Source organism: Pezoporus occidentalis, unplaced genomic scaffold, assembly GCF_034315485.1.
Source record: "Pezoporus occidentalis ecotype Australia unplaced genomic scaffold, CSIRO_AGI_Poc_V1 ctg95, whole genome shotgun sequence".
Lineage (NCBI taxonomy): Eukaryota > Metazoa > Chordata > Aves > Psittaciformes > Psittacidae > Pezoporus > Pezoporus occidentalis.
In genome coordinates, this window is record NW_026916315.1 from 940,756 (window position 1) to 950,239 (window position 9,484).

Genomic DNA, 9,484 nt, shown 5'->3' on the forward strand with positions numbered 1-9,484 from the left:
ACCAGGGACAGGAGCTGAGGGTACCACCACCCACCTTTCCTCTCCTCATAGCTAGACAATGAATATCTCCTCAGTGTCCTATGAAATCCTGTCTCGAGGGAAGATCTGAAAGAGGATAAGAAGAATCTTGCAGACTGGTTCAAAGAAATTGGAGGTTGAAGCGTGAGAACGCACGGCACGGTGGGGCTGACATCAGGACAGCCGGGAGGAGCGGCACCCTGGTGTCGCAACCAAGGGCAGGAACCTGACGGAAAGGGCCAGACAGCAACGGGCTGTGCAAAGCCGGGAAAACCGACGTAACCTGGCTGGAAATCCAAGCTCCGGCGAGCCGAGCTCTGCGCAGGCACAGACTGGGTGAGCACCTGCAGGTGGAGCTGCGAGAACTGCGGAGCAGCAGCCAGCCATCTCCCGCCTGCAAAGAACGGCTGGGCCATTGGGTGAGGTGAGGCAGGCGGCAAGGCAGGGGTGGAGGGGAGCACAGACCCTCGCCTGGCCACACACTTTGGCACGGAAAGGTCGAGGCTCAGCAGGCTGGGAAACAGTCTTTACGTTTGGAGGAATCTAGTGACAATCTGCAACCAGTTTCCTAACTAGGGCAAGAAATCACAGAGATGGGGTGAAAAAAAAAGCCCTGCCAACAGCAGAAGTACCCAGATCAACAGCCACTAACCCAAATGTCAGGCCATTTGCTTAGGAAACAGGCTAAAATTTGCCTTCTGTGCAGTTTAAGACAGGGAGTAGTACTACCACCACACGGAGCTGTAGAGGCAGCCTTCACCTTGCCAGGCTTTAGCACAAATATTCAGTACTTGCTGATGCAGAAAGACTGACCCTGTCCCTAGGGTCTGGCAGCAGAAGTTCCTACTAGAACCTCCTCATGTTTCTCTTTCTATAAAAACTCCTTCCCAAAGCATAAAAGTATTATCAAGGGAAAACCTAAATGCCACATACTGCCATGAAACATTCTGCAAAGTTTTCCAGTTTTGTGGAAAAGTGCTGCCATGTGCTCTTTCCTATCACAAAGCCTCCGCTGGAGCAGTGGCTGGGGCAATGTCCCCCGGTTCCCTGTAGCCGTAGCACAGCACAGGAAGGATGCAGGAGTCTCTGCATATTGCCCCTTCCATCTCCACGTCCTTTCCCGGCTCAAGGGCAGCCATCAGGCCCTGGGGTGCTCCAGCAGCCTCTCCGGAGCAGTGCAGTTCTCGGGCCGCCCGACTGGCTGCACTCTCAGCTCTGATTTGAAAGCAAGAGAAGGGAGAGTGCTTGAAGCGGAAACTCATCTCAGAGCCGTCCAGGAGCAGCAGGTTCCCGCGTTCTTGGTAGACAAAAAGGCCAAAACAAAACCCCACACCAATAAGTGAGCAGGTGTGATGGTGGTGTGAGTAGAAGTGGGGAATGATCTAATTATCAGTCCGGGGAGGGTACCATCAGGGTGATACAGTCCCTGCAGAATCCTCTCTGCTGGGTGGTAAAACAGTCTCTCTAAGCCACTGCACGCAGAAAATAGCCCATCCCTATGCACCCCTCCCGGGTTGGGCATCTGCCCCATTTCATCAGAAAAAAAAAAAGTCTCGCTGTTTAGTGTGAGAGCAGGCAGGAAGGGGTGGGGGGGGCGCGGGCGGCAAAGAGATGATCAGCTGGCAAGAGAGAAATGCTCTGTGGTACAGAACTCATTCAGAACCTGGCTTATTTCCCTGTCGAGCTCCCTACAACCTCCAGGATCCTGCCTCCAGTGAGATGCGAGCCCAACCCATGGGTCCATTTCCCAGGCTCAGCTGCTCTGAAATGACCCCACTCCCTGGGAGGGGGCTGCAGGATCCAACTATCCGGGAGGCCAAACAAGGAACGCCTTTCTTGGCAAAGGAGAAAAGGACCTGGGAGGCCCCCTTCGCTCAGGTGACCCACCCGACCCCCATTGCAAACAGCTATAAATCCTCCTGCTTCCCCACCACAGCATTCCCGGGCACTCCTCTCACTGGAGCTGGGCCTGGCTCTGCAAAGCATGTCACTGCTGGATGGCCTTGGAAGGTAAACATGAAGCTGGCTGACTTACTTATCAGAGGGGTTTTTCTGGCTGAGGACTAAGCTGACTTTAACCAGTGCATAGTTGCTAGGCACAAGCTGGCTTTTTGGCTTTGCTGGGCTCCCTGCAGGACTGGTTCACCTGGACCCTGCTAACCAGGTTCATCAAAGCTCAATGTGGTCCCTGCCAGGAACCGCAGGGCAGTAAGCCTGGCACCAGGCACTCTTCCCACTGGAAGGGGGATTCACTTGGTCTCTGCACATGCCAAGTTAGCAATGAGCAGTGTGTTTCCACCAGGCACAAAAGGATGAAGCATCAGAGCTGGCTCCCGCAGGTCTTTGGAGAACGGTTAACTTTAGATCGTTAGTGGATCTGCATATCTGTCTTCAGAGCCCCTCCCTCCTCTGCTCATTTGCGACTGAAAGCTGGGAAACTGCCTGCCAGGTTTTCTTTCCTCTGCTGGCTCTTCCCTCAGCTCCATCTCCTCAGCCCAGTGCGGCTGATCTCTCAGTCCCCGCATTCCACTGTCACCTTCTCACCCTACACCAGCCTCTCCACCCCAGCCAAGCCTCCAAGCACTCCCTCTTTCCACATCCCCTTTTCTGTACAGTATGTCCTGCCTCCTCCCTTCCAGGATCACACATACACACCCCTGTCCCCCCAACTCCTCCCTACCCCTAAGTCCTGCGTTACTGGCTTAGTTCTCTCTCAAAATAAGCATGACAGGGAGGTATGAGTATCTTATCCACACACACTGGAAAGCCCTCTGGCGGAACTGTTACCTTAGCTGTCTGTCACTCTATGTCACAGTTTTGGTTAGCCTGGGGCAATAGAAAGCCTATGGATGCCGCTGCTAGAGATCAGGGTCTAGGAGCTCCTGAATACTCTGCATGTGATTTATGGGTTCATGGGTGCTCAATACCCTAGAAACCTAGTGTTTTACGTAAGTGACTGTTAATTGTCACCAGCATGGGGCTTATCCACCGTGATGGCACATGAATCACACCTGGTGCAAATTTCAGCTCCTCCTCTGTCAGATAAGAGAAATTAAATGCATGCTGAGATTGTGTGGATAAAGGTGACAAGGTGCCAAGGGATCACCCATGTGGGAGGAAGGGTGCTGGTCTGGGGGTGCTATCTTGCATTGCTGCTTCTGTCCCATTGCAGCAGTCACAGCACAAGCTGCCAGCAGGGATGCGGCACTGTCCTGCCTGGGTCTGGATGTCAGGGGCCACCAGCCAAAGCCAGGAGTGGCAATGCCGTGGGACAGGCAGAGCAGTGGAAACGGAGCCTGACAGGGCAACTTTCAGGCAGAAGGGCCACGACCCTGTGGTGCTCAGGCAGGTCAGGTGAATCGTGCCTTCCTTCCAGTTTTTCCCCATCGATTATGAAAGGAGCCGAGATGGCTGCTGCAGATACAGCTGTTGTGCCTGTCCCCCCCTCCATCTGCCCTGTGCTCGGCTCTGCAGCAGCAATCACACACAGAGGCCTGGGCCACTGAGGATCTGCAGCCCTTGGAACAGAGACCCAACATCTCAAAGGTTTCTGGCGCTTTGGTTAAGCAAGGTTACCACCTGCACTGAGTAGTTTGCAGTGCGAACAGCACAGAGGAACCCCTTCCTATGGAGCCTCCTGCTCTGGGGAGGCAAAACCTGCTAAACTTCACCAAATGTCCACCAGCACCTTTCCCTCCCTCCCCCAATCCTTAAGGCTTGACTGCCCATGCCTAGCTGTGTCCCACCCAACTTTCTGAGATTCAACAATATTATCCTTGGGAGTGTTGAACTCTAATATATAAGAGTCACACATAGTTAACCTAAATAACAAGCTCAGGGCTTCCAAGAGATACTTCCTCACCAGCCCAACCCAGCTACCCAAGATGTGAGTGCCTTATGAGTGATCACACCAGGTAGCATCAGGATATTTGCCATTATCTCCAAAACTTTCTATTAATCCATCTTCTGGAGCTGCACTGGTTCATCATGGTCCTGTGTTTTAAACAGATGGAAACAGTCATGGGAATATTGCAGATGGAGATTTATCCATCACATCTGTCATCCTTGGGCACTGCAAAGATTCAAGCTCGAGCACCCTCAGATGTCCTCTCCAATTGACTTTATTTTCTTTCTTAATCCAAAAGCCATCAGTTTCCACTGGCAGAATATCCTCCTGGTTTTAGGCAAGAGCTGTGCTAAGAATTACCATTTAGACGGTGCCAGCTCCACACTTCAGTCAGGAATGCCTTTTTCTCCTTTTTTTTTTTTTTTTTTTTTTTTAATTTCAGGAATGTTGTAAGTAACTTCACAGCTGAACAACAGTGGGAATGGAAACCCTCAGAACTGATGGCTGTGACATTACAGGTACAGTAATTCCAAACTGATCCTCCTTTGTGCTGATAACAGGGCTGGCTATTGTTTTCCTGAAGTCCACATGTCCGAAAACACCGCAGGCGTAGATAATTGCAGTGAGCATGTGCTTTTGAATCTGTTTCTAAAACATGCCTGGGATTTAAGCTTTTTTAAAATCATGACCCTGATTCTGCTTTTTTTTCCAAGCTCAAAAGCAACAATTCCTTTGGCTCAAAATGAAGAAGGGTCTAGCTCTTAAATACAACTTACAAAGAGGCAAATGTGTCCCTGTTTTTTCTTCCTTGTGATGAAAGAACAAAGCCCGAAAGCTTTCAGCATTTACCCATTTTTTTTTCTTTTTTTTTCTTTTTTTTTTTTTTCTTCCCCTCTGATTTGATTTCCTTTTTTAGCTGTGGAAAGACAGATCTTATCTGAAGTGACTGGACAATTTGAAAGTTTCCCACTTTCTTTCACTATTTCACTCTGATGATGATGCTCATTTAGTTAAGCTTTGTCTTAGGGTATAGCATTGGGTTTCCTTGTAGCTTTTGGCTGGGCAATTGGCTCACAATATCCACCTTTGATCCTTTCATCCTTTCATGTTGGGAAGATTGCAAACTTCATACAGCTAAAGAGAGAAAACAAATAAGGGATAGCTTAATGAGCAGGATGCTTCCATAGGCTATTTTCTGGTGAAAACTGAAGTACCTTTCAGCCTCTGTTATCCAACAGTGTAGTAGAGGTTTGGGGACTGGTTCACTTGGTCTCTGAATCTTCATTTTACTTTTGCTGGATGTGAGCTGTTACTCTGCACCCCCTTCATCATCAATACACCAGTAAAGCCCATGACACACAATGGAAAATGGGGAAAATCCTGAATAAATCGCTCTCCAGTACAATATTTTCAGGACAGGACACAGGAAAGGAAAATTAAATAGAAGTTGCCCTATGTCCCCTTCCCCACCTCATCTTGCACACAAAAAGATTTTATATGAGGTGTCCCTGCCCATGGCAGGGGGGTTGGAACTAGATGATCTTAAGGTCCTTTCCAACCCTGTTTTATGATTCTATGATTCTATTTTAGCCTGGCCAAGGTACAACACGCTGACAGTTACGTTATCACAGGGCTGGCTCGGCTGGGATAAATGTGAAGTTGTAAACATGTTGTTACCTGGGGCCTAATTCCCCTTGGTGTAACAGGGCTGCACGGCTGATGTTTGTGTCATGCAACCGTTGGCTCCTGGTGTCCCAGCTTAGAGGGATTATAATTACATCTCACCTTGCTGATCTTTTTGGCTTGCCTGCCTTGAATTGCTTCCACAGACCTGCTCGACTTGTTTGTCTGCTGCTTATTATTCAGCACAACCCCCGCCCACTGCCCTTTCCTGTACATTCATGTTTGTGTCTAAAAGGCACAAAGGGACATTTTTTGAGGGGGAAGGTGATGAGCATTGGCTGCTAACTGGAACCCCAGCTCCTTGGACTCCAGGGGCCAGTCATGGGGTAGGGGGGAGCCATGTGCTTGCTTTAGCACACAGGGCAAGGACAAAGCAGTGGCTGGCTCAGTTGAAGTGAGTCACTACATTTCAAAATATGGGAAATGTAATGAGATGCTTCCTGAAACCTGAGTTTTGCGCCTGCAAAGCACAGGAACAAATGCAAAGCAGAATAAAGCAAGCAGCAGGGCGAGGGTGTAGATACCCACTCTACCAGAAATGGAGCTTGGTTCCTTCCTGCTCTCCCTGCTTGTAACTTCAAAGTGGGTTTTCCACAGGCAGGTGCAGGCAGCACTGATGGAAACAACTTCTGCAGCTCAGGTGAATCTCTGCTCTCTCCAGTGATGGCAGCTCCTACCTCATGTGGAAAAAATCGGCCACACGCCGGCCCTCTGAGCAGCAAGGCTCTGACATTAGAAGAGAGAATTCCCTTGCTGAACACAGGGTGGCTTTTTTCTCTAGGCTTCATCCTACCTCTTGCAAAAGGACTTTCTATGTGTAGAGGAGCATGCTAAGGGTTAATAATGATGCAGGAGATTTCAGACTGCTCTGATTTAGTATGGAGAAATGGCTGCGCAGCTCCGTGAGTAGCAATGAAATGGAAGAGGGTTTTTGCAGCAGGTCTCTTGCTGCCTTAGACTTTGCATTTTGCTGTTGCCCTTTAGACAATGACTAAAGCAGCAGTTAAGCTTGCACTTAAATCCATAAATCCTAGAGTGACACCTTTATCAAGTCTTATTCACTCGAGTCTGAAATCACACCATTATTTAAGAGGTTGCTCCTCAGTAAAGTTAAATGGGAGAGCTGGGATGAGTCAGACACCAAGACTGTTGATTGTCTTGTCCCAGATCGGGGTGGACCAGGCTCCTGGGCCATAGTTCCTCACTCAGGGGTGTCCATGTACCCTGAAGGATCCCAAGCTTTCACCAAACTCTGCCAAGGTGCCCAAGATGCCTGCAAAGGAGCATCTCAAACTGGACACCTTAAAGACAAACTCACAGGCATGTCCCCAGCCTCTGCCCCAGGCGTGCTCAATGCCAAAAATAGGGCCAGCTTGAGCAAGGGCAGCCTGTGCAGGTGCTGGCAGTCAGGATGTCCACGTGAGAGGTGGAAGATTGAATTCACGTTCCTGCTTTGGTCAGTTTGGATGCTGCAAGCATCCTCACAAGGGAGTGCCCTAGCCTTGGACTGTTGGGTGGCTCCTAGTCCTCCACACCGCTCAAGGTGTGCCTGGGTGTGAAAACACTCATCAAGAAAGACAGGACTCAGACAAGACTCCTGTGCTTCTGGCAAGTTAACCACCACTCAGGATATCTGAGTCATGCAGCACTTGTACTCAAACACCGGGCTTCAGCAGGTGTGATCCCTCCATTCCCACTCTCCATGGGATGCTGCTGGGTTAATGTCTCAGGACAAAGCTCTGTGGTTTCTCTTTGGATGGCTGGGTACTGATGTACAAGGGGAGTGGGCATCATTAAGGTTTCGTCAGACTTCTAAGACACGGTCTTGGAGCAAGCCTGAGCATGACCGAGTAAGGCAGTTGGGACAACAAATTCCAGGGGAGGAAGAACTGCACCAGAACAAAGGAAATTTGTCTGAGGACAGAAACACAAAGAAAAGTCCTCCTTGTTGTAGCTCTAAGAAAGAGATTAAACTGTTTCTAAAGTTAGGTAACACTCCCTACCTCCCAGCCATCCCTCATTTGTCACCCAGATTATGTTGAGTCCTGGGGCAGCATCTACATTTATTAAACTGAGTTATTTGCATCCAAAAAGAGTAATTTAAAAAGAAGGCTCCGGCAATGCTACTGATCTTGTTCACCCCAGATTATGGTAGGACTTTGGATTTTATTTATGATCCTCCAGCATATGATTCTGGTGGAGTTATAACTACCTTGCCACAATGCAGGTAAACTGATAACCACATCTGTTGATGCAAAGAATATACTCCCCTGAGTGGTGCCATCAAGGAGCTGTGGCAGAGGCAGAAGCTGGAAGCCTTCCTCCACCTGCACTGTATGGCAGGTGCTGTGACTAGGCAGGATGCCCTGCCTGTCCCCACTGAAACTGCTTCTGACCTTAACGGAAACAGGGAGGGTCGTTTCGGATGACTCATAGCATTGAATATTATGTTGGGAAATGAGCCATTGAGATCAGTAAATTGCTTTCATTTTCTGATGTGACTGTGGTGTTGGATGGGGATCAGGGAGGCAAAGGGTGGTTTGTTTATCCAAAAGGAGAAAGGGCTTAGTCAAAGTTTTGGTGGTTGATGAAAGTCCAGAGTTGGTAGCCAAGGACTGCCTCAGGGCACTTCCAGATCTGAAAATGTGTTGGCATTTCCAAACATTAATAGTCTGGAAAGATGGGGTTCATTTCTGGATTTGAAGTGACATGAGCACCCAAACGAAGCAGGGGCTCACAACTAGTTTTATCAGAAGCTTGTCAACTACATTTAGGACATTTTATCTCAGACCTCAAGGGCTTTATTTGATCAGCTGCAGTTGGGAGTTTCTATTACCAGAACCAAGGGAAACCCTTTCATAATGGGGTCCAATATACCCCTTCCTGCTCTAGCATAAGGAAAGGTAAATGTGTTACATCTTTGATCTGCTGCTTGCTTAATTTCATCTAGATAAAAACTGGCTCTAACTTAATACTGTTTACTGAATGGTACCTATGGACAAGACCTTTGCCAGTTTGAATACAAACCACAACCTGATGAGAAAAGGGATATGATGACAAAGGTAGCTGTAACAGCAGGATAAAAGGAAAACCTCTTCCCTTCCTGTGTTGTTACAGCAAACAAACGGACTTAGCTTTTTTCCAACGGGAACCCCATATAAAAATAACAGAATTTGCCCCACAAATGGCAGCAGTCCCAAGCTTTCATTACTCTTATGATGCCACTGGAAGCCTTTTTCAAGCAGACACCGTGGCTGTCTAACATGCTGGAACTTGCCCTTGCAAAGGTAATCCAGTGTGTGTGTGTCACCTATGTGTGTGCACACATTCACACAAACACACTTTTACTCCTGCAGGTCCTAATCAGAGCAGATACCCATTCTCCACTCTACTGAGTAACTAAACTTCACACTGCTGGAAGGCTCCCTGTGTTGGGCTGTGCTATGTTACACTGACAAACATGCACAGCATTTCCAAAGGACAGAATTATCCTGAGAGACTAACATCACCAGTCAGCTTAAAATTTGACTGATCATCTGTAACAGAGTCTCGCTAACTGGTTTTCACAGATGAGTAAGAACAGATACTGCTGGGGTTTTTAATTGCTACCATCAAGCTTAATTGGAGGTTCAAGCTGAATGAGTGTAAGTATACAGAGGCGGGTGTGGGAATGTGTCCCAGATTGCACCCACCACATTCTTCTGGTTGTCTCTGGAAGGAGATACCATCATTATAGTAACCATCCTTAGCCTTCCCACAGATTTTTGGCTCGATGGAGCCCAGAGCCTCCCTTCCCCACCTGCTGTGGACAGCCAGCAATAACGTGTGGGAAGCTGACACTGCTCCCACCCTGTTCCTCTAGTTTGTACACACAGCAGCTTCCACAAACAGAATGAAATCCACATGGAAACATCCACCAGGAAAAAAAATCTCTGA

The 9,484-nt window shown here is 48.5% G+C and overlaps 1 long non-coding RNA gene across 1 annotated transcript; it reads left to right on the top strand.

Moving 5' to 3' along the window:
• Positions 1 to 1,764: 1,764 nt before the first annotated feature.
• Positions 1,765 to 9,205, top strand: LOC134157374 (uncharacterized). The gene is made up of 3 exons (XR_009962300.1): positions 1,765 to 2,028; positions 4,308 to 4,383; positions 8,905 to 9,205. It is a non-coding gene; the product is annotated as an uncharacterized LOC134157374 (long non-coding RNA).
• Positions 9,206 to 9,484: the final 279 nt, after the last annotated feature.